The 22441-nt window shown below is 46.5% G+C and overlaps 1 protein-coding gene across 1 annotated transcript in view; it reads left to right on the plus strand.

The window, feature by feature from the left end:
* Positions 1 to 22441, plus strand: part of DLG5 (discs large MAGUK scaffold protein 5) — a 3463687-nt gene that overhangs the window by 1401786 nt on the left and 2039460 nt on the right. The window lies entirely within an intron of this gene.

Genomic DNA, 22441 nt, shown 5'->3' on the forward strand with positions numbered 1-22441 from the left:
CACACTGGTCCAAAGGCCTACTGGTAGACGCTATGGTGGTGGTGGCTGCCACTAAAAAAGAGCTCGCCGAGGAGAGCCATACTGTCCACCTCCCAAACAGGGAGCCTCAGGCAATGGACAGGTTAGGGAAGTGAGTGTTTGCCTCATCGACCTTTGCCATTCAGTCATTGACTTACTTGGCACAGCTTAACAGGCTCCAGAGAGACCTAATCTCTGAACTCTCTGGAACCTTAGTAGGAGCAGTTTCTGATGAGGTACATGACAAAGTTGCCTCGCAGCTTGCAACCCTGGAATCTATATCCATTTTGTCCTTGTGGTTAATCTCTCACACTACCGAAGGGGCAGCTAGAGCTGCAGGTTCAGACGTTGTCATGAGACATCATGCCTGTATGCGCCTTTGTGAATTGCAAACCCTTTTAAGTCTTCCTTTCTTAATGCTCCAGTGGAAGTTTCTGCCCTCTTTGGCCTGAAAGTGAGAGACACATTAGCCAGGTGTGAAATGGACGACAAGACCCGTGAGTGTACGTTTTTCCACCCCCCAGCAATCCTACTCTTAAGAATCAAAGGAGTGGAAAAATGTGGCACAAGAAATCCCAAGGTCCTTTCCATGACGCATGTGGCAAGTTTACCCCCCAGGGGCAGAGGGGACAACTCATTAGGAAGATGCCCCTACAGCAGCAGAGGGGGTCCGCATAGTCAGGGGTCCAGAGATTCTCTCTCAGGACAGCCCTACAAGCGCTCCTGAATTGCGGCCAGATTGCTTTCCTCTAGAAGCAGTCGGGGGATGTTTCTCTCTGCACCACCCTGCTTTGGTAAACAATAACCACAGATTCCTGGGTGTAGAGTGTAATAGCTAGAAGTTATCACATACTCTTCAATATTTGCCCAAAGCCATTAAGGCCATTCCTGACATTCCACCAAGTCAAAGGGAAGGAGCAGCTCAAGAAATACGAAAGCTGTCTCAAAAAAGAGTCATCCAAGCAGTCCCACCAGACCAAATAGGATCTGGATTTTACTCAAGGTTCTTTTTAGTGCCAAAAAAGACAGAGGACTGGAGACTAATCTTGGATCTCAGCATTCTGAACATATTTGTCAACCAAACAAAATTCCGCATGGTCACGGTTCAGTCTGTCCTACTCTTCCTGGAGAAACATGATTGGATGTGCTCAATAGATCTTCAGGGTCACATAAAAATGGACAAATGCTCCAGAAGATTTCTCTGCTTCCAGCTGGGAGCCAGTCATTACCAAATCCAGGCACTGCCATCTGGACTCTCTGTAGCCCACAGAGTGTTCACCAAATGCTTGGCAGTGGTAACAACTCACTTGAGGCTGCAAGGATTTATTCTGAGTGTTTCCGTACTTATGACGATTGGCTCCTTACTGCCCCCACCAGTCGTCTACTGGTTACAGCCTTAAATTACCTTCTAAAATTAGCAAAATACCTAAGAATCTCAATAAACAGGGAGACATGCAAGTTGATTCCTTCTCAAGCCTTGGAATTCATAGGTTCATAGGTAGGTACTAGGCTGTCAGCCCAAGGGCCTAAGTAAACCTAGCCAACAAGGTTCCCTGGCTTACGCCACCCAAGAAAGTTATTTTCCTGTACCACTGTTGAGCAGAGCCACAGAAGTGATCCCTGGGGTGTATTTCCTATTTTCCAACCACTCATCAAGATTTTTCTTGGAGTGCTAATGAGGAACTTTGCTTGACATAGATGGGTAGCTTGTTCCAGAGTATGAGAAGTCTCTGGGGCAGGAATCTATCCCTCCAGCATGTTCTGTTTATTGTGGTGACAAGGTTTAGGCCCCTAGAGTGTGTAGCTCGGAGGGACTGGGATTTCATTAGGTGCAGCATGTCCAGCAGCTCTGGGTTTGACATAGCCTTATATGTTAGGCAGCGATCACCTCGGAGTAGGCAGTATGCTACGGAGTAAAGCTGGAGTTTTTTGAGATGGTCAATGTAGGGCATCTGTTTGAGGCCAGTAATCCTCTTTGTGAGGTACATATGTGGCCTTTGCAGTTGCTGCAGATGTCTTCTGAGGTACATTCCAAAAGGAGCGTTGTACTCTAATGGGTCTAATGAGTGTCGAGTAGAGGTGAACAATGACCTCTTTTTTCCTGGATGAGAACCCTTTTGTGATGAGGTGTGCCATGTAGAAGGACTTCCTGACTACTGTGATGATGTGATTATCAAAGGAGAGACTACTGTCCACCTGGGTCCCAAGGTCTCTTACCACACATTCGGTGTTAAGTAGACTGCTGCCAATGTGGTAGTTAATGGGTACAAAGTTTTTACCAAAGGGGATGGCAATGCACATTTTGGCATTGAGCTTGAGGAAATGGTTCTGACACCAGGCATCTGTCTCAGTGAGGCCCTTCTGTAGGATGTCCACATCATTTGGGGACTCGACTATGGCTTCTAGTTTGCAGTCATCTGCGAACTTCGTTAGCCAGAGGCCTTCTGTGTTAGCTTGTACTTTAGAGAAGTAGATACCAAACAGGAGAGGTCCCAGGACTGAACCCTGTGATACTCCACTTGCCACTGGTTTGAAGTAAGATTTGGAGTCTGCAACTTTTACAGTGTGGGTTCTGTCAGTGAGCCAGTTGGCAACCCCTTTTGTGACGTAGGGATTTATACCTAGTTTAGTGAGTTTCGGTATAATTCCAGAATGGGGGATGGTGTTGAAAGCCTTGCCGAGGTCAGGATAGGCTGTGTGAATGAACTTACCCTCGTCTACGGCTTTGGTGACTGCCTCAAAGAAGTCGATCAGGTTCAACAGGCATGATCTGCCTTTCACAAATCTGAACTGGGTGGGGTCCAGAGTTTGTAGGTTACCAATGTCTTTGTTTATGAGTTCCATGATGATATGTTCCGTGACCTTGTAGACCAAGCTCGTCAGGCTAATAGGGTGATAGTTCCCGGGATCAGTGGTGGCTCCCCCTTTGTGGAGTGGGATAATTGTTGCTGTGCTCCATTCAGTGGGCACAAATCCTGATGTGAGGCTGTGATTGAACCTGGTGCTTAGGTGGGGAGCAAGTTCATTCTGATGTTCGTGTAAAACGCAGCTTGGGATGTTGTCCGGTCCCATGGATGCTGTGTTTTTGGCTTTAGAGAGTGCAGCTTTTACCTGCGTAGTTGTAATTACAGGGACTCTGCATTCTTCCTGTATAAATATGGGCCCTTTATGGGGTGAGAGGGGGGTAAAGTTAGCACTGAACCTATCTGCCAGGATGTTGGCAATATCAGTTGGTTCTGTAATTCTTGTGCTGTGACTCAGAGCAGATCTGGGTATTGCCATTGAGATTCTTGACATAGCTATAGAATGATTTGTGGTTGTCCTTAGAATCAGTGGCAATTTTGTTTTCGTAGATAGCTTTGGAGGATCTTATAAGGGATCTCAGCTTTTACTGAGGCTGACCAGGGAGCTCCTCCACTCATGGGATTTCACTCTGTTTTGCAACAGTTTCTTCCTTCTGTTGTACAGTTTGTTTATGGCAGGGGGCCACCAGATCGGCTTCCTTTTTTTGGAGGATAGCGTCTTGGTTCTGTTTGGGTTAGCATGATCCAAGCACTTGTGTAAGTGCTTATAGAGTGCATTTGCGTAGGATTCAACATAACGTTACTGTCCATCTGCATGGGTGTCATGAAGTTCGCCACTTCTGTCCTAAGAAGCATGAAGTTGGCTTTGGAGAAAATTTTTACTGTGGTTTCCTTAATGGGGGGTGGGGGCGGATGTGGATGTCTAGGGTGATTAGATTATGGTCGGATCCGACCAACAATGAGTTGACTTCAGGTATGGAACACTGGTCACTCATGTTGGTAATGACTAGGAGCAACTTTCAATACTCAGTCTTGCCTAGTCTCCCTTCCATATCACAGATTAGAAAGACTGAGGTCCCAACTCCGGGTGATACTAAGTTCCAGCTCGGGCTTTCCTCCAACTTCTAGGATCAATGGCGGCATTGCTTACAGTAGTTCCCCTGGTGAGACTACACATGAGACTCCTTCAATTGCTCCTGCTAACACAGTGGTACCCTTCACATCATCCTTTGTACTTCCAGATCCGCGTAACAAACCGATGCAAACAAGACTTAATTTGGTGGATGAAGCCAGAAAAAGACCTATGGAGTCACCCTTCTCCCCCTCTCAGCCCAAGGCCATAGTGACCACAGACGCTTCCCTGATAGGGTGGAGGGGACACTTCCAGGGAAAGACAGTCCAAGGCACTTGGTCCCCTCTTGAGGCCAATCTGCATGTCATTGTTCTAGAACTGAGGGAGGTGCTTCTAGCGTTGCAAGCCTTTCAATCTGTCCTCCTGTCAGGGACAATTACTGTCCAGTCCGACAACATGCCGGTGGTCTGGTATATCAACAAATGAGGGGGAACCAAGTCCTACTCGTTGTGTCAGGAGGCCATGAGAATTTGGCAATGGGCGACAGCTTCCAACCGCTTTCTGATAGTAACACACATTCCAGGGGATTCCAACGTAATTGCAGATAAACTGTGCAGATGCATCCTCCTGCCTCATGAGTGGTCCCTCAATGCAAGGGTTCCTATTTAGTGATCGAAGTTATGAAACTTCGAACACGACAATATCGAACTTGTCTGTCCGAAGTTTCACAACTTTGAACATGGAAAAAAAAAATAATAGATGCAGCATTAAAGTAAATGTTGCAAGCAGGGGGGCAGCCCCCCTGCACCCCCCACCCCTGCTCTTTAAATATACCAATTCTGAGATCACACTGCAGTGCAGTAAAGGGAAATATTCCTTTTCCGCACTATAGTGTGGTCTCAGAGTTGGTATATTTAAAGAGCGGGGGGTGCAGGGGGGCTTGCCCCCCTGCTTGCAACAGTTACATTACTTTTGCATCTTATTTTTTTTTTTTTGTCTTCAAACTTCAGCAAGTTCGACTATATGGTTTCGACCATATAGGATTCAAACTTGCTGAAGTTCGACAGCGTAGTAGGAACCCTCAGTACAGCCATAGCGGTGAAGATCTTCAGCCGCTGGAGCCAGCCTTGCTGTGACCTATTCACCTCTCCAACAAATCACAAATGCAGCAGCTACTTTGCCCTAATTCCCCCACAGGGGGAGTCCCCGAGGGATAGTCTGATACATGATTGGCCCATGGGACTTCTTTATACTTTCCCTCCCCTTCTTCCTGATCCCGCAATTTCTAATGAAGGCCCTTCGGTTGAGAAGCAGAGTAATCCTCATTGCACCCTACTGGCCCCGACAAGTTTGGTTTCCCTTCCTTTGGCCTCACCTAATACACCAACCATGGATTCTGGATCCAACTCCGGAATTAATCTCGCACCCGAAGGGGTTGATACATCCAAACATATCCAGTCTCAAGCTGACACCTTGGTTTCTCCACTTCCAGTAATTGCCAGGCAGAATAACCTTATCCACCCTATACGTAACATTCTTCTGGCTTCACACAAACTATCCACCAGGAAAATCTGTCATAGCAAGTGGAAGAGATTCCTTATTTGGTCTCAACAGAAAGAACTAGACCCTTGTTCAGCCCTCATTAGTGCGGTAATGGATTATTTGTCAAGCCATCTTCATTCAGGAGCAGCAGCCTCCACCATTCAGGTACATTTGGTCAGGTACATTTGGCTGCTATCTCAAACTTCCATAATGGATTCCAAGACTCATCCTTAATTTCCCATCATCTCTGTAAAACCTTCTTGAAAGGTCTCGCACATCAGACCACCCTTCAAAGAACCAATTGAACCTTGGAGTTTAACCCTAGTACTATAGTCCCTGACATGATCACCTTTCGAACCTGTTAGCACTTGCAATATAAAGATGTTCTTCATGTTTCACAGTTGCAGTCATACACATTTGGGTTATCTGCTTGCAGTAGCCCTCAGTCAGCCTGATTAACAAAGTCGGGTCCTGCATCGGTTGCTGTCCCTTCTTCCATGACGTCAGGTCGTCAGGGGTATAAAACATGCAGCCGATGCCATTACACCAGTCTTTCTTGCCGTGCAGTCTCCGAAGCAGAAGCAGTTCGCAAGTACCGGTCGGCCACCTCCTGAAATTTTCGTTTTCGAGTTTCAGAACCGAAGTCTTTAACTAAAGCTAAGTACCCCATTGGGGAAACTTTTTCTTGCTCCTTACCAATGTCAGTAAAAGTTAATAATAGCATTAATTGTGGAAAGCAAATACCTCACAAAGATTTTCATCCGTACTGTATTCCTTATATTTAAACAGCGCACTGTCCGTCGTTGATATATTTTCGCTTCTAAATATTTTGGTTCTTGGTTTAATTATCCAGAAATGTCGTCGGTTAGTCTTCTGACTACCGGGATTCTGAAAAAATGCAAAGATAAAGACAGAGAGAGGCTGCTGAGGTCCAAAGCTGCCGAAGACGCTTCTCCTAACCCAGTCGCCAGTTCTCCGGTACTCAGTGAGGTGCTTTCGCAGCCCCTGATACCCGCTACTTCTGACTCGCAGGCCTCTACTGAGACCCATTCGGAGTCTGGTATACCGCGAGATGCTTCAACCGTGGAAACTGCGGATGTCTCTACCTTGGATGGGTCCTGAGCTGCTGTGCAGGCACCGGCTTCTGAGGGTGTATTCAGGCCTACAGATTTGCATATCAAACTGACGCCTCCTTCTTCATTTAGGCCAAAATCTCAACCCATGCCTCAGAAACTGACATCCAGGCCGCATGCTCAGGCCTCTATGCCTAAAAAACAAATGATAAGAATGACTGAAGATCTTATAACTCTAATCAGGGGAAGCCAACCTCCCCCCTAGGACTGAAGTTGTTTATGAATCTTCTGAACAGAATTCTGATTTTTCTGATTCTTATGATCTGGATTTTCCTTTATCTACTTATGAGGATTCTAATGCAGAGGACTCAATTCCCTCTGCTTCCCCTCCAGATGATATTTCTTTTGGTGAAACCTTACATACTCTAAGGGAGCATTTCCACTGGGAAAGCCAGGATTTTTCTGATTTAAAAAAGAGGCTTAGGGATTTCTTGCTCCTGCCTCACCATAGGTCTTTAGCTATACCTCCTGTACTAGACATTGTTGATGATGCTTTCTCAGAATCTAGTTGATTCTTTGCCTCCTGCTCCCAGAAAACCTGACATATATTACAGGGTTCCTAATTCTCACAAGTTCCTTTTTAAAAAATCCTATTGCGGATCCAGAGACTATTTCACAGGGACCCAAAGGCATTAAGGCTTCTACTGCTAAAAATCCTACCCCTCAGATAGAGACTCCAGGGTGCTGGATAGATGGGGTAAAAAGTTTACACTTCTGCAACCTTGGCCATTAGGGCTTTAAACTACCAGTTTCATATGTTAAAGTATCAACAACATGTTATTGGATTGCTTTTTTTTTTCTTCCAATAATAATTTTTATTGTTTTCTTATATTCCATACAAAATTAAAACAATACAGAAAATTAAGAAAAAACTACCAACTAATGTAACTAACACTAACTCCATAACATATATACAATATTTACATAAATGCTTCCAAGTAACACATTGAATTATACACAAAGAGTATAAAAGTGGTAAAGATCAATTCGAGTAATAAAAAGTTGCTATTACAGAGTCTCTTAAAAGTGTAGAAATTCTTGCTGAATTCAAATATAAGATGTTAACGCTAATACAATATCAAATACTTGTTCCCATATTTTTGGATTGTTAATATTTTTATTATGTTGGTTCAAAAGTAGTTTGTGAGCTACTATATGCCTTATTGCTAGTACTCTAAAATTATTCCATGATGTTTTGGATGGGTCCAACCAATTAGTAGCTATGTATAGCTTCATTAATAAGAAAATATTGATTAATACAATACATTGAGATTTAGAAAGTTCTTTTGGGGGAATATGTAAAATCATGAATTCCCATGACAATGTTGAACTTTGGTAACCCATCTTCTGAAGTTGTATCTTAAGTGAGTTCCAAAGTTTGTATATGCATTTGCAACTCCAGAACATATGAAGATCAGCAGATTGATCCTTGCAGTATGGACAAACTGGTGAATTTTTGGAATTAAATTTATGCAGGCTAAGGCATATATAATACGCATTATTCCATATCATCAACTGGGTATACATCAGTTTTTGAAGAGAAATAGATTTTATAGTCAAGTTGATTGCTTTTATCATATGACTGTCTTCTATCTCTGGCATTTTCTCTTTCCAATATTTTGACACAAGAACTTTATCTTGGAATTTAAACTCCTTTATTAAATTATTTGCTGCTGTTATAAATTTAATATCTTGTTGGAGAGCTTGCCACAAATTCGAGCATTTAATTATATTCTCTTCTCTGGGTTTAAAATTTTTAAAGTAACTTATAGAAAGTTCCCTAATTTGTCTTACAATAACGAGATCATTTTTAGGTAAATTTAATTATTTTCTTATCTGATTAGCCAAGAGTTTAAGAAGTGTATAAATATCTATTAAAGTTAAGTTGATTATTAAGGGGAATTCTTTAAGATCAATTAATTTATTATTTAGTCTCAGGTTAGGGTTAAACAGAAAATGATGTTAATTCCTGACTGCCTTGAAAATAAAGAATTACAGGGTTTAATGCATTCTGCTGAACAGGTTGTTAAACATACTTTGCAATGTGGATTTGATTCATTAGAGGCCTCTTGCAGGGCTGCTGTTACTGGGTCTGTGCTCAGAAGGCGTACTTGGCTTAAGGAGCAATCTTTGCCTGATCATGTTAAAGCTAAATTGTTGGATGCTCCCTTAAATCAGGACCGCCTGTTTGGCAACAAGGCTGAGGAAGTTCTTAAAAAGATGGAAGATAAAGCTAACTCTATGCAGACTGTTAAAGATTTCTTACAAGTTCAGCCTCCAAGATTTAGTAGGCACTGGCCTTCTAAAAACGGGTCCTTTCCAAACCCCTCCAGGTCTTCTCAAGCCGAACCCAGACACAGCAGAAACCCCAGGTTTCAGTCCCAAGGAACACACAAGACTAGGCAGTGGGGGGTTTCCGCACCCAAACCTGGGAGCAGTAAAACTCCCCGCTATAGAAAACCGTCTCAATGACTTGTTTTTAAGACTTCCACGCACTTCCCAACTGAATGCTCCTGTAGGCGGAAAGAGTGGCCTGCAGGCCAAAAACTGGGAACTCATTACCCAGGACAAATGGGTTTTAAATATAGTGTCCCAAGGATACAGATTTCATTTCCACATGTTACCAACACCAAGCGGGTGGCCAGATCTACCCCCACATCAGTGGGCAGAGGCCCAAAATCAGGTACTCTCTCTCTTAAACATGGGGGCTATTCATTTGGTACCAGAAGAGGAAAAGGGACAAGGTTTCTATTAGAGACTTTTCCTGGTACCCAGAAAAGACAATACATGGCATCCTATCCTGGACCTTTCTATTCTAAACACCTTTCTGGTGATTTCAAAATTCAAAATGCTGACTCTTCACCAGCTGCTTCCTATGCTAGGCAAGGATGCATGGTTGGCAACACTAGACTTAAAAGAAGCATACCTGTGCATCCCTATCAGGATGTCTTGCAGACGATACCTACGCTTCAAACCAGGCTGCATGCACTATCAGTTCTCTGCACTGCTGTTTTGCTTATCTACTGCGCCCAGGGTATTCACAAAGTGCCTAGCTCCAGTCATTACATTTTGCAGGCAAAGAAGTATTCAAATATACCCATACCTGGACGATTGTCTAATTCAGGCAGAAAGCAAGGACATTCCTTTCCATCATCTGGCCTTTGTTCAAAGGGTACTGACTTGTCTGGGGATGTAATGGAATCCTATCTCGCCTACATTCATGACAGATGGGTTCGGAGCCGATCCATCGGCTCCGACTCGGCAACTTATACACTAGCACGAAGTCTCTCATTGGCTGGGCTACTCCCTATCCCAGGATGCACTACACCTGCTTCCCCAGATCTCGTTTGCCGCTTTACAAGCTGGACGTGGTCTCGACTTGGCTGGAGCTAAGTGGTTCTTTTTACCTTTATTGGTCCTTGACCTTGGGGTTTTTGTCATATATTAACCAAACAGCTGTTTTAACAGCTATTCTTTATACTATTTGTGACTTTTGAGTGCTTGAGTGTCTTCTGGTACTTTATTTTTTTCAGTCGGGCAAGGCCCGTTTAAGTTAGAGGGCCTTTGCCCTACCCTTGTGTACTATTTAATTTTAATTTCCCTTTGTGGTTAATTGTTTTTCGGGCCAAGCCCGTTTAAATTAGAGGGCTTTGGGCCGTTGGACTTGTTTTGTCTGTTTGTTTGTGAGGTAGATTTTCTTAAGTGCTCGCGCCAGTGTGTCTCGCGCTTTTCAGTTGGCGCTTTTTTATTATAGTGCTTACTTTTTGTGGTAAAGTCATACTTGTTGTAGGGCCTGTACTATGTCTAAAGAACAAAAGTCAGGTTTTAAAAAATGCACTCGGTGCAGTTATAAAATGTCCATAACAGACAGCCATTCAATCTGCGTTTATTGTTTGGGGCCGAAACATCTGCAAGAGACTTGTAGCGTATGTCATGCTTTTTCTGCTAGAGTTCTTCAAGAACGAAAGAACAAGCTGATATTGAAAGGGCTTATCAAACCTTCTTTTGAGGAAGCCTTAAATCCTCCTGTTGCTTCCAAAAAGAAAAGATCGTCGGCACCGACAAGTCCGTCGGAGCCGACTTCTAAAAAGACTAAATTGACCTCTTCTTCCTCGGCTCCACTGACTTCGGGGCCGAGGGTCGAAGGGTCTGCCTCGATACCTCCTACTTCAGCTCCATTGCCTTCGGAGCCGCAAGTTGGAGTATCGAGAGGTGAATCACCTCCATCGGTTCCAATGGCTTCGAGCCGGTGGAAGTGTGCAGCTCAGACTCTTCCCCCTCGGCTCCGAAGAAGGCTCCTTCGGTGCCGATGGTGGTCCATGATGTGGTGGAGTCGGCGCCGATAGTTTTGGAGCCGTATCGAGCCAGTCCCCTTCTCTCGGAGCCGAGAAGAAAATCTTCTCGGTGTCTACCTCCTCTAAATCCTCGAGACTGTCAGATTCGGACCTGGATAGGGTTTTACAGAGGCTGTTCCAGTCTCCAGTGTTTACTAAAATGGTCTCGGCTCCAGCACAGTTTGCTTGGAGCCGATCCCCTCCAACACATTTGATTCCTCCTCCAACCTCTTGAGCCGTTGGAGCCGGTGGTGGTGGAGCAATGTGGAGCCATACGGTCGGAGCAGAGACCCTTACAGGCCTTCGGCTCTGACTATGCTTCCTACCCTGTCCTCCGGTTCAGGGTTTGGTACTGCGACCTCTTCAGCCGGGCCGAGGGGAATACTTTGGGATTAGGTGCTTCGGTGCCTAGTCTTCCTCTCGGAGCATCGGCTGCTGGAATTCCCAGTGCCATCGTGGCCTCTAGACCAGTGACCTCCTTGGACTCTGGAGGTCCGGCCTTTGAGGCCATGAGGAGCGCGCTGGCCATGCCTTTGCCGGTTCAACAAGATTCTACCTCACCGTCCCTAGATTTGGAGACTGGTGCCTCTGTTGTGTTGCAGCCCCCCGGCAGCGGGGCCCCAGGGCCTGAGGATACCCCCATCGGGGGTTCCCTTCTTCCGGGTGGTCCGTCCGAAACTGCTTTGGACGAACCCCCACGGAAGAAATTGTGTAAGAGGAAGCACGTAGACTCCCAAGATGAGTCTATTACATCGGATACTGACCTCGATGACGCAGAAGGGTCCCCCAAATCATCTTCGGATGATATCTCCTTCTCAGACATCTTGGAGATTCTGAGACAGAGAGGTGACTGGCAAGCCAAAACCCCTTCAGCTGAGGAGTCAGTCTTCCTCAAGGCCTTTAGGGCCCAGCCTTCCGCCTCCTGGGTGTCTCCGCCCTTCGATGAACTCCTTGATTTGGTTTCTCGAAGGGTGTGGGAACACCCTGATTCTGTGGAACCGGTGCCTGCGTGGCCCAATAAATTTTTGTCAGCCCCCCCCCCCCCAGAAGGAATTTCTCACAAAGGGTGTGCCTGTAGATGCTTTGGTGGTGGCTTCTGCCACACAGCAGGACGTGGCAGAGGCTTCGACGTCTATTCATCCTCCTAATAAGGATTCTAGGAGTATGGATAGGTACGGGAAGCGTACCCTGTCCTCAGCGGCCTTTACCTTACGATCGCTGAACTATTTATGTCATTTTACGAGGCTCCAAAGAGATCTTCTCAAAGAGCTAAATGACTCTATTGTTGGTAATCTACCTGAGGCACTGGCCCCGACTGTTGGCGCACAGATGACTACCCTTTTTTCTATCGTTAACTCGTCCATGAGGCTCATTTCGTATGCGGCCGAAGGGGCGAGTAGAGCTGCGGAACAGGCGTTGCCCTCAGGAGGCAAGCCTGGTTACGCTTGTGTTCGCTCACGGAGGCCTTCAAGTCTTCCTTCGCCGACGCCCCTTTGATGGGTCATCTTTGTTTGGACCCAAGGTGAAGGACACACTAACTCGGTGCGAGCAGGAGGGCAAGACTTTGACTGACGTTGGGGCCCGTTTTCCACTCCTTCCAGGCCTTATCCCAAGGCTGGGAGAGGAGGGAAAATGTGGTTTAAAAATCCCAAAAGTCTTTCTCTACTCCACCCAGTGATTCCCCTCCAGAGGCAGGGGAATTTTGGAAGACGCCGCCCCAGAGGTGGCAGAGGCCCCCGTAACTCTGGAGACCGCGATTCCTTTCGTGGTTCTTCATACAACCAGCGTTCCTGAGTTGTTGCCCGACTGTGCAACTCCGGAGCCAGTCGGCGGTCGCTTTGCGGCGCACCCACAAGCTTGGGAATCCATAACAAGCGATCGGTGGGTGCTTCGCATCATTACCGGAGGATATGTCATACCCTTCAACAAACCCCCCCTTTCTTTAAGGGAAATCCCGGACGTACCACCCAGTCAGCGGGATCAGGCAGCATTAGAGGTTTCAAAGCTGCTAGAAAAAAGAGCCATCCAGCCTGTCCCCATCGACCAGATCGGATCAGGAACTTACTCAAAGTTATTTTTGGTACCAAAAAAGACAGGGGACTTCAGGCCCATTTTGGACCTCAGTTCATTGAATCGTTTCGTAAAGAAGTCCAAATTCCGACTGGTCACTCTTCAATCTATTCTTCCTTTGCTGGAAAAAAATGCATGGATGTGCTCCATAGATCTCCAGGACGCTTACTATCACATTCCCATAGCTCAAGAGTCCAGGAGACATTTACGCTTCCGCCTCGGAGCCAGTCATTTTCAATTCCGAGCACTGCCCTTTGGTCTCACCACAGCTCCCAGGGTGTTCACCAAATGTCTGGCAGTGGTAACTGCTCACCTGAGAAGTCTGGGATTCCAGGTGTTTCCTTATCTAGACGACTGGCTCCTTACTGCCACCTCCGAGCATCTACTACTCCAAGCGCTCAGAGCCACGTTCACCTTGGGCCGTTTCTTGGGGATCAAGTTCAATTTGCAAAAATCTGTACTACAGCCATCTCAGCGTATTACTTTCATAGGCGCAGACTTAGACACAAAAAGAATGCGCGCCTATTTACCGGCAGCAAGAATTCAGCTCTTACAAGATCAAGTCAAATCCTGTCTCCCCCTACAAAGAGCCCCGGCCCATCAGATCCTACAACTGTTGGGCTCGATGGCGTCGACCATACTTTTAGTTCCCTTGGCCAGACTTCACATGCGAATTTTACAATGGCTACTGTCGGTTCAATGGTCCTATCAGGAACTTCCCTTGAACCACTTAATCATAATCACGGAAAGTTGCCGTCGAGATCTTCATTGGTGGCTTCTCCAATCAAATCTCGACCAGGGGCGACCCTTTATACCTCAACGTCCCATTGCCACTGTGACTACGGACGCCTCCCAGGTAGGGTGGGGGGGTCATTACCTGGACAGGTCGGTCCAAGGCACATGGCAGATCCAGGAAACGCATTTGCATATCAATGTCCTGGAGATGAGAGCGGTACTATTGGTACTCCAAGCTCTCCATCACGCTCTCCCACAGGGCCCGATTACTATCCTATCCGACAACATGTCGGTGGTATGGTACATAAACAAGCAAGGTGGAACCAGGTCTTACCCACTATGCAGAGAAGCCATGAGACTTTGGCACTGGGCGGTAGCTACCAACCGCTTTCTAATGGCAACGCACATACCGGGGAAGTCCAATGTGATTGCGGACAGATTAAGCAGGACCATTCTTTTACCCCACGAGTGGTCCCTCAAACAGAGTATAGCTGCGAAAATCTTCGACAGATGGGGTCTTCCTTGCTGCGACCTGTTTGCCAGCCCGCACAATGCGAAATGCAGAGAGTTCTTCACACTGTTTCCTTCTCAGGGACAGATTCCCAGGGACGCTCTGACTCACATTTGGCCCCCCGGTCTTCTCTACGCCTTCCCTCCGTTCCCCCTCCTACCGAGGGTGATACAGAAGGCCATTTACTTGGAGAGCGAGATGATTTTGATTGCCCCACACTGGCCTCGTCAAGTTTGGTTTCCCTTCCTACAGAGGCATGCGATAGAAGGTCCATGGTTTCTGGATCCAGTGCCAGACCTGTTGACTCACCAGTTAGGACGGCGTCATCCGTCTCTCAGGTCCTTGAAGTTGGCAGCATGGTTACTCCACTTCCATCCTTAGTCCGAGACAATGCTCTTTCGCCGGACGTAGTCCACATACTGTCTTCTTCTCATAAACCTTCCACCATCAAACTTTATTCCAGTAAATGGAAAAGGTTTGCCTTCTGGGCTCAAGAACGGGGTATAGATCCTCTCACTGCACCAGTATCGGAGGTTCTGAATTTTCTGGCCTCCCTTTTTCAGTCGGGCTCTTCAGTTTCTACCATTAAGGTTCAATTAGCAGCGATCTCTAATTTTCATGCTTCTTTTGAACCTTCATTGATGTCTCACAAACTTTGTAAGGCTTTCCTTAAAGGGGCTTGGCTCCTTAGGCCTCCTTTATCTCAGCCTGTTCCACCTTGGGATTTGAATATGGTTCTTGCTGCCCTAACTGCCCGTCCTTTCGAACCAGCTGCTACTTGTGATTTAAAATTTCTGTCTTGGAAAACGGCCTTTTTAGTAGCCATAACATCTGCTAGGCGAGTTTCAGAACTTCAAGCTCTTTGTTCTGATCCTCCCTATTTGATTTTTCATAAGCATAGAGTTTCATTGAAATTAAACCCTGCATTTATACCGAAGGTGGCCTCCTCTTTCTGTATGCAACAAACTATAGAACTCCCTGTCTTTTTCCCAGAATTCTCCAATAACGCAGAATATACTTTGCATCAATTGGACGTACATAGACAACTATGTTTTTATTTGAATAGAACCGCTCAAACGCGGAAATCAAATCAGTTGTTTGTTTCTTTTGCAGCGAACAAATTGGGTCAACCAGTAACAAAAGCCTCCATATCTAAATGGATTAAAGATTGTATCATTTTTATTTATTCACAGGCTAATAAAGACCTTCCCTTTCCAGTCAAGGCTCATTCTACCAGGGCAATGGCTACTTCCGTAGCTTTTCACTCCAAGTTATCAATAGATGATATTTGTGCTGCGGCAACCTGGACTTCTCCGCACACTTTTATTTCTCATTACACATTGGATGTGGTTTCTCGAGGCAGAGCTTCCTTTGGTTCCACAGTTCTCAGGAGTGTGTTCCAATGAGCCACCCGGGATGTAGGTGCTAGGGACGCTGTCCCATCTGTCATGAATGTAGGCGAGATAGGATTCCATTACATCTTTTAGTTATGTACTTACCATAACTTCGGATGTATGGGATCCATCTCGCCTACATTCATAAGTACCCACCCTCCTTCCCCCTTCCATTTGGATTTAGAGGAGCTGTAGTCACTTTTTTCTTGGCGTTCTTTCTTGAAGAACTTTAGTTGGTTATAGTGACTAATAGTGTTTTCTGTGTTTACATGGGTGTATGAAAGCGAACAAACAAGATCTGGGGAAGCAGGTGTAGTGCATCCTGGGATAGGGAGTAGCCCAGCCAATGAGAGACTTCGTGCTAGTGTATAAGTTGCCGAGTCGGAGCCGATGGATCGGCTCCGAACCCATCTGTCATGAATGTAGGCGAGATGGATCCCATACATCCGAAGTTATGGTAAGTACATAACTAAAAGTTCACCATAAACGAAAAGAAGTCCCACCTGGTACCCTATCAACAAATTATATTCCTGGGCGCAAGCTTGAATACAACTTCCCAGATGGCTTTCCTCACGCCAGAGAAACGGATACATTTGACAACTTACTTCAAACAAGTGGCCACAAAAACCCAGCTATCTGCAAGGCAAATACTGCAAGCCTTGGGGTTCATGGCCTCCTGCATTCTTCTAATTCCATATGCAAGGCTGCATATGAGGAAACTACAATGGTATCTCAAAAGCCTATGGTGTCAACATTCACAGGATCTGGAAGCAATGATTCCTATCATACCTTGCCTACGCCTTGAGTTCCTTTGGTGGGCAGAGGCTTGCCACCAACACAGGGGACTACCATTCACATTACCCCCTGCCAAACATATCTTAACAACAGATGCATCAGACTATGCATGGAGGGCTCACCTGGCAGGGAAGTGCATTCAGGGCAAATGGAACCCAAATGAAATGCATCTGCACATAAATCAAAAGAAAATGTTAGCTATACAGAATTCTCTGACAGCCTTCAAGGACCACATTCTTCCAGGACATCTCATGGTAAAGACAGACAACACCACTGTCATGTGATACATAAACAAGCAGGGGGGGTACACATTCTTACCCCCTCTGCATACTAGCCATGGCATTGTGGAACAGAGCCTTGAACTACCAAGTGAATGTACAAGCTGAATTCCTGCCAGGAAAACTAAATACACTGGCAGACGGACTAAGCAGAAATCTCATGGACCCTCATGAGTGGAAACTGGGACCAAGGATTTTCAACATGTTGACAAGCAAATGGGGAGCCCAGATATAGCCCTGTTTGCCTCCCCCCAGAACCATCAACTGGACAAATTTTGCACAAGGATTCCCCACAAGCAAGCTTGGAAAGTGGATGCTCTATCCTTCAGCTGGAAAAACCTATCAGTTTATGCCTTTCCTCCTCTGCTTCTGCTCTCCAAGGTACTACTAAAGATCAAACAGGGCAAGCCAAGGACGATTTTTATTGCACCAGACTGGCCTCGCCAACAGTGGTACCCACTCTTGTGCAGTGTGTCACGCTTGGCTCCATTGCACCTGCCTTAGACTCCTTCCTTGTTGTCTCAGCAGGAGAACATGATTCTGCGCCCTCAGCTGCACACCCTGAACCTAGACCCAGAGACTCCCCAGACTCTGGAATAGATTGCCCATACATGTCAAGCAGAGTGCCTCTTTGGCCCTCTCCAAAAGGAATCTTGACGATTGGATGGGAGAAAGGAAATTCACCCCGGGGATCACGTCAGTTGCTTTGCTAGACAGGTGTCCAGGGAAGTAAATAGTGTGGGAAGAAATAGCCAGGGAATTGTTATGGCTAGGATTGTGTAGGCCCTAGGGCTGATAGCCTAGTACCAACCTATGAACCTATGAGCATTCTTCCAGGACAACTAAAGGTAAAGACAGACAACACCACTGTTATGTGGTACATAAGCAGGGGGGTACACATTCTTACCCCCTCTGCAGACTAGCCATGGCATTGTGGAACACAGCCTTGAGCTACCAAGTGCACCTACAAGCTCAATTCCTGCCAGGAAAATTACACTGGCAGACAGACTAATTAGAAACATCATGGACCCACACGAGTGGAAACTGGAACCAAGGACTTTCAACATGTTGAGAAGCAAATGGGGGAGCCCAGATATAGACCCGTTTGCCTCTCCCCAGAGCTACCAGTTGGACAAATTTTGCACAAGGACACAAGCCTGGAAAGTGAATGCTCTGTCCTTCAACTGGAAAAACCTATCAGTCTATGCCTTCCCCCGTCTGCCTCTGCTCTCCAAAGTACTTCTAAAAATCAAACAGGACAAACCAAGGATGGTTTTTATTGCTGCAGACTGGCCATGCCAACACTGGTACCCCCTTCTGCGCATTGTGTCACGGTTACCTCCATGGCACCTGCCTCAGACTCCTTCCCTGCTGTCTCAGCAGTAGAACCAGATTCTGCACCCTCAGCTTCTAACACTGAACCTTGCAGCCTGGCTAATTACTTAATCTCTCCTTTACCATCCCTCAGCAAACCAGTGATGGATATCATTTTAGAGGCAAGGAGGCCTAGTATTAGAAAATCTTATGCTGAAAAATGGAAAAGATTCTGTGCCTGGAACCATTCTCAAGGGGTGAGCACAGCGGCGCCCAATTTACCTCAGATTTTGCAATACTTAACTGAGATGCTTCACAAGGACCTGTCTTTTTCCTCCATTAAAATCCACGCCTCAGCCATTTCAGCTCATTATAACATAGAACCTCCCCTCTTCTCTCATCCACTGCTCAAACAGTTCCTCAGAGGGACCAAAAATTTGAGACCACCCAGGAGAGCTCCATCCCCAGCCCTGGGACCTTAACTTTGTCTTGGAGAAAATCACTCTACCTCCTTTCGAGCCTGCTGCTACTGCAGACTTAAAATTTCTTTCTTGGAAAACAGCTTTCCTTTTAGCAATCACTTCAGCTAGAAGGGTATCTGAATTACAGGCCCTTATGGCAGTGGAGCCTTTCATCATCTTTCATGCAGACAGGGTGTCCCTCAGAACCAATCCATCCTTCATGGCCAAGGTGGTATCCAGTGTGGCTTTTAATTAGTCCATTCATTTGCCAACCTTCTTTTCCAATCCACAGAATAAAGGGGAACGGATACTGCATTCCTTAGATGTGCACAGACAACTTAGATTCTACTTGGACAGGAATAAACCTTAAAGGAAATCCGAACAACTGCTGGTGGCATTTGCTGCAGGGGCAGAGGGGAAGGCTATTTCAAAGCAAACCATTTCTAAATGGATAAGCCATTGCATTAATTTCTGCTATAAGCACCAAGGAAAACCTATCCCCCAGGGGATCAGACCTCACTCAACCAGGGCTGCATCTACCTCTATAGCCTTTATCAGAGGCATCTCTACCAGGGACATCCTAGAAGCTGCTACCTGGAGTTCTGTACATACTTTCACCAAGCATTATCATTTGCCAAGTTTCTCTAAATCCAGAGCTGGCTTTGCCACTGCAGTCTTGCAGGGCCTTATAGCTGGCCCTAATGCTTTCTAAATTTATCCTCCTAACCATAGCTTTGGGAATCTACCCAAATGTAATGACTGCAACAGTGAAACACAAAGAAGATATTACAGTTGTGTACACTTACCATAAATATTGATGTTCGAGTGTATTCACTGTTGCAGTCCTGGTTACCCTCCCTCCAGCCCCCTAACTTCTTTTGGCTATACCTCTCCTTTCCTTTACTATGCTTAAAGGTCTTTCTGGTGTATTTGCTTTTTTGTTGGAGGTATATATCTTTGTACTTTTATATTTAATTGCTTCCCATTATGGGGGCACCTGACATCTGGGGCAAGAAAAACTGATGTAATGCCGTCGGCTGCATGTTTTATACCCCTGATGACCTGACATCATGGAAGAAGGGACAGCAACCGACGCAGGACCCAAGACTTTGTTAATCAGGCCGACCGAGGGCTACCTGCAAGCAGATAACTCAAATGTAATGACTGCAACAGTGAATACACTCGAACATCTACATTTATGTTAAGTGTACACAACTGTACTTTCTGCCTGCTTACTTGGATGCCTTCAATTCAGCCTCTAAGGCCCCTGACTCCCAGCCTCCGGCCCCTAAGCGTCCTGACTGCTTCTATAACGTACCAGAGGACCACAAATACTTAGTTAAGCCACCCTTGGCAGACCCAGCTGTTATTGCCACCACGGCAGATAAGCAATCTAGACTGCTGCCCTCTGCCTCCCTACTACCCACTGACAAATACAGTAAGTACATGGATAGGATGGGGGAAGAAGGTGTACACTTCTTCTACTTTGGCTTTCAGAGCCATAAGTTATCAGACCCCCCTGACCAAGTATGCCTTAGACTTCGTCTCGCAAGCCTCCTCCATGCTGGCTTCCTTGCCTGACAGTCCCAGCAAGACAGACATCCCATCCAAACGTTCCTTGGGCCAGCAGGTAGCCAGGCACTCCGTAAGGTGCAACTATGATGTTGCAGAAGCATCCGCCAGGTCTGCAGCATCTGCTTCAGCCCTCAGGAGGTACTCATGTCTAAGACTCCAGAACCTCCCCAAGGACTTCAAGGCTAAAATCCTGGACGCCCCTCTGGACCACAATGTGCTGTTCGGAAAACAATCCACTGACCTTTTTAAAAATCTACAAGAAAAAAGCAAACAACTCCAGGACATTAAGCACCTGCTGGTGTTGCCTTACCCAAGTATTGTAGGAACTACCCTGCTAAAGCCACCTTTGTAAGACATACTCCACAGCCCTCCTCTTCCAGGTCCAGGAGAGGGGACAGAAGACCTACTAACTCCAGATCCTCTGCTCCACTACAGCAACCCAAACAGCCCTTTCAGGACAGAGGAGGCCCCAGTAATGCGTGACTGCCCTGCCCGCCTCCCCCACTCAGCCCGCCTTTCCCACTGTCTCCCCCTTTGGCAATCCATCACTTCAGACCAGTGGGTCTTAAACATTATCAAAAAAGGATACTTCTTATCTTGGAAAGAGAAGCCACCCATAAGAGGCATCACTTCCATCCCCAAAAAACAGGCCCATTTCATGCCACAAGTTCTGGCAGATCTTATACAGCTAGGCACCATAGAGCCTGTTCCTCCAGGACAAGAAGGAAAAGGGTTTTACTCCCGTTTCTTCCTGGTCCACAAACAAGATGGCCCCTGGAGACCCATCTTAGATCTGTCCTTTCTAAACCTACATCTTCAGGTACCCTCCTTCAAAATGCTCTCTCTCCCCACCTTGCTGCCTCTCATTCCAGCCAAGGCCTTCATGGTAACCCTAGACCTAAAGGAAGCCTACCTGCACATACCCATCAGGAGTTTCCACAGACAATTCCTGCGTTTCTCTGGCCCTTCCTCTCATTTCCAATTTACTGCCTTGCCCTTTGGTTGATCCACGGCCCCCAGGGTCTTTACAGAGTGCCTAGCCATAGCCATTGCCTTCTGCAGAACTCAAGGGATACAAGTTTACCCATATCTGGACAGCATCCTGATTCTGGCAGCGTCCAGGGATGCTGTATTAAAGCATCTACATTTCACCATGTCCCTTCTGCAGAACCTAGGATTCACCATCAACCTCCCCAAATCCTCTCTGACCCTAAACCAGAACAAGATTTTCCAGTGCTGCAGAATTAGAACAGACAGAATGAAGGCCTTTCTACCTCAGGAGAAGGTTCTGTCTTTAACTTCCCACTTCCAGGATGCTCTACTATCCCAAAAGGTGATGGCAAGACATTTTCTTCGTCTCCCGGGTTTGATGGCAGCAACCATCCCCATGCTACCTCTGGCAAAAACCTGCATGCACAGGCTACATTGGTTCCTGCAGAACACCTGATCTCAGCACCTACATACCCTAGAGCAGGCCACCCCACCTCCTTCCCTGTCTGAAAACAGAAATCAACTGGTAGACCCAGCAAGTGAAATTGAACCCAGGGCTCCCACTACAGCCCCCCACCCCAACCCAAGTTATGCACACAGATGCCTCAGATTCAGGTTGGGGAACAACTCTGGCCTCTTGCAAGATTTAGGAAAAATGGCATCCCTCTCTTCAGGCCAAACACATCATTATCTGAGAAATGGCAGCAATTTTCATAGCTCTACAGACCTTCACTCCCCTTCTGGTTCCAGGGGTGCTCCAGATTGTCACTGACAACACCACAATGATGTGGTACCTCAGCAAGCAGGGAGGAACAAAGGCCTGTCAGCTGTGCAGTCTGTCCCTGCTGATGTGGGACTTAGCCTCCCGGCTCAACTTTTTCCTGCAGGCGATCTACATCCCCTCACAGGACAACCACCAAGCAGATCTCTTGAGCAGGACCTCCTAGCCTCAAAAAGAATGGATGCTGAACAGGAAGCTCTTCTTAGACATAGTCCACCGGTAGGGTGCTCCACAAATAGATCTGTTTGCCTCCCCCCAGAACAGGCAACTGCAGAACTTGTGCTTAAAAACCCACTCCCCTCTAGCATGGAGAGTGGACGCTTTCAGCCTCTCTTGGGAGGGGAAGTTCCTTTATGCCTTCCCCCATTCCCACCGATTCAGAAAGTTATCCTGGAAACTCAGAAGGACAAACCAAAAATCTTGTTAGTGACTCCCTACAGGCCAAGGCAGCACTGGTTCCCCCTACTTCACAAACTAGCCAAGGGCAGTCAGTTCAAGATACCCTACAAGGTGGTCCCAAGACAAAGGAACTCTCCTACACCCACAGGTACAGATGTTGTCTCTGACTCTGTGGGTGATAAACTTTTGATTCCTTTCATACACCACTACTCAGAAGACGTGCTTTCAGTCCTAA

This window comes from Protopterus annectens, chromosome 14.part0 (genome assembly GCF_019279795.1).
Source record: "Protopterus annectens isolate FY-2018-M chromosome 14.part0, PAN1.0, whole genome shotgun sequence".
Taxonomy (NCBI): Eukaryota; Metazoa; Chordata; order Ceratodontiformes; family Protopteridae; genus Protopterus; species Protopterus annectens.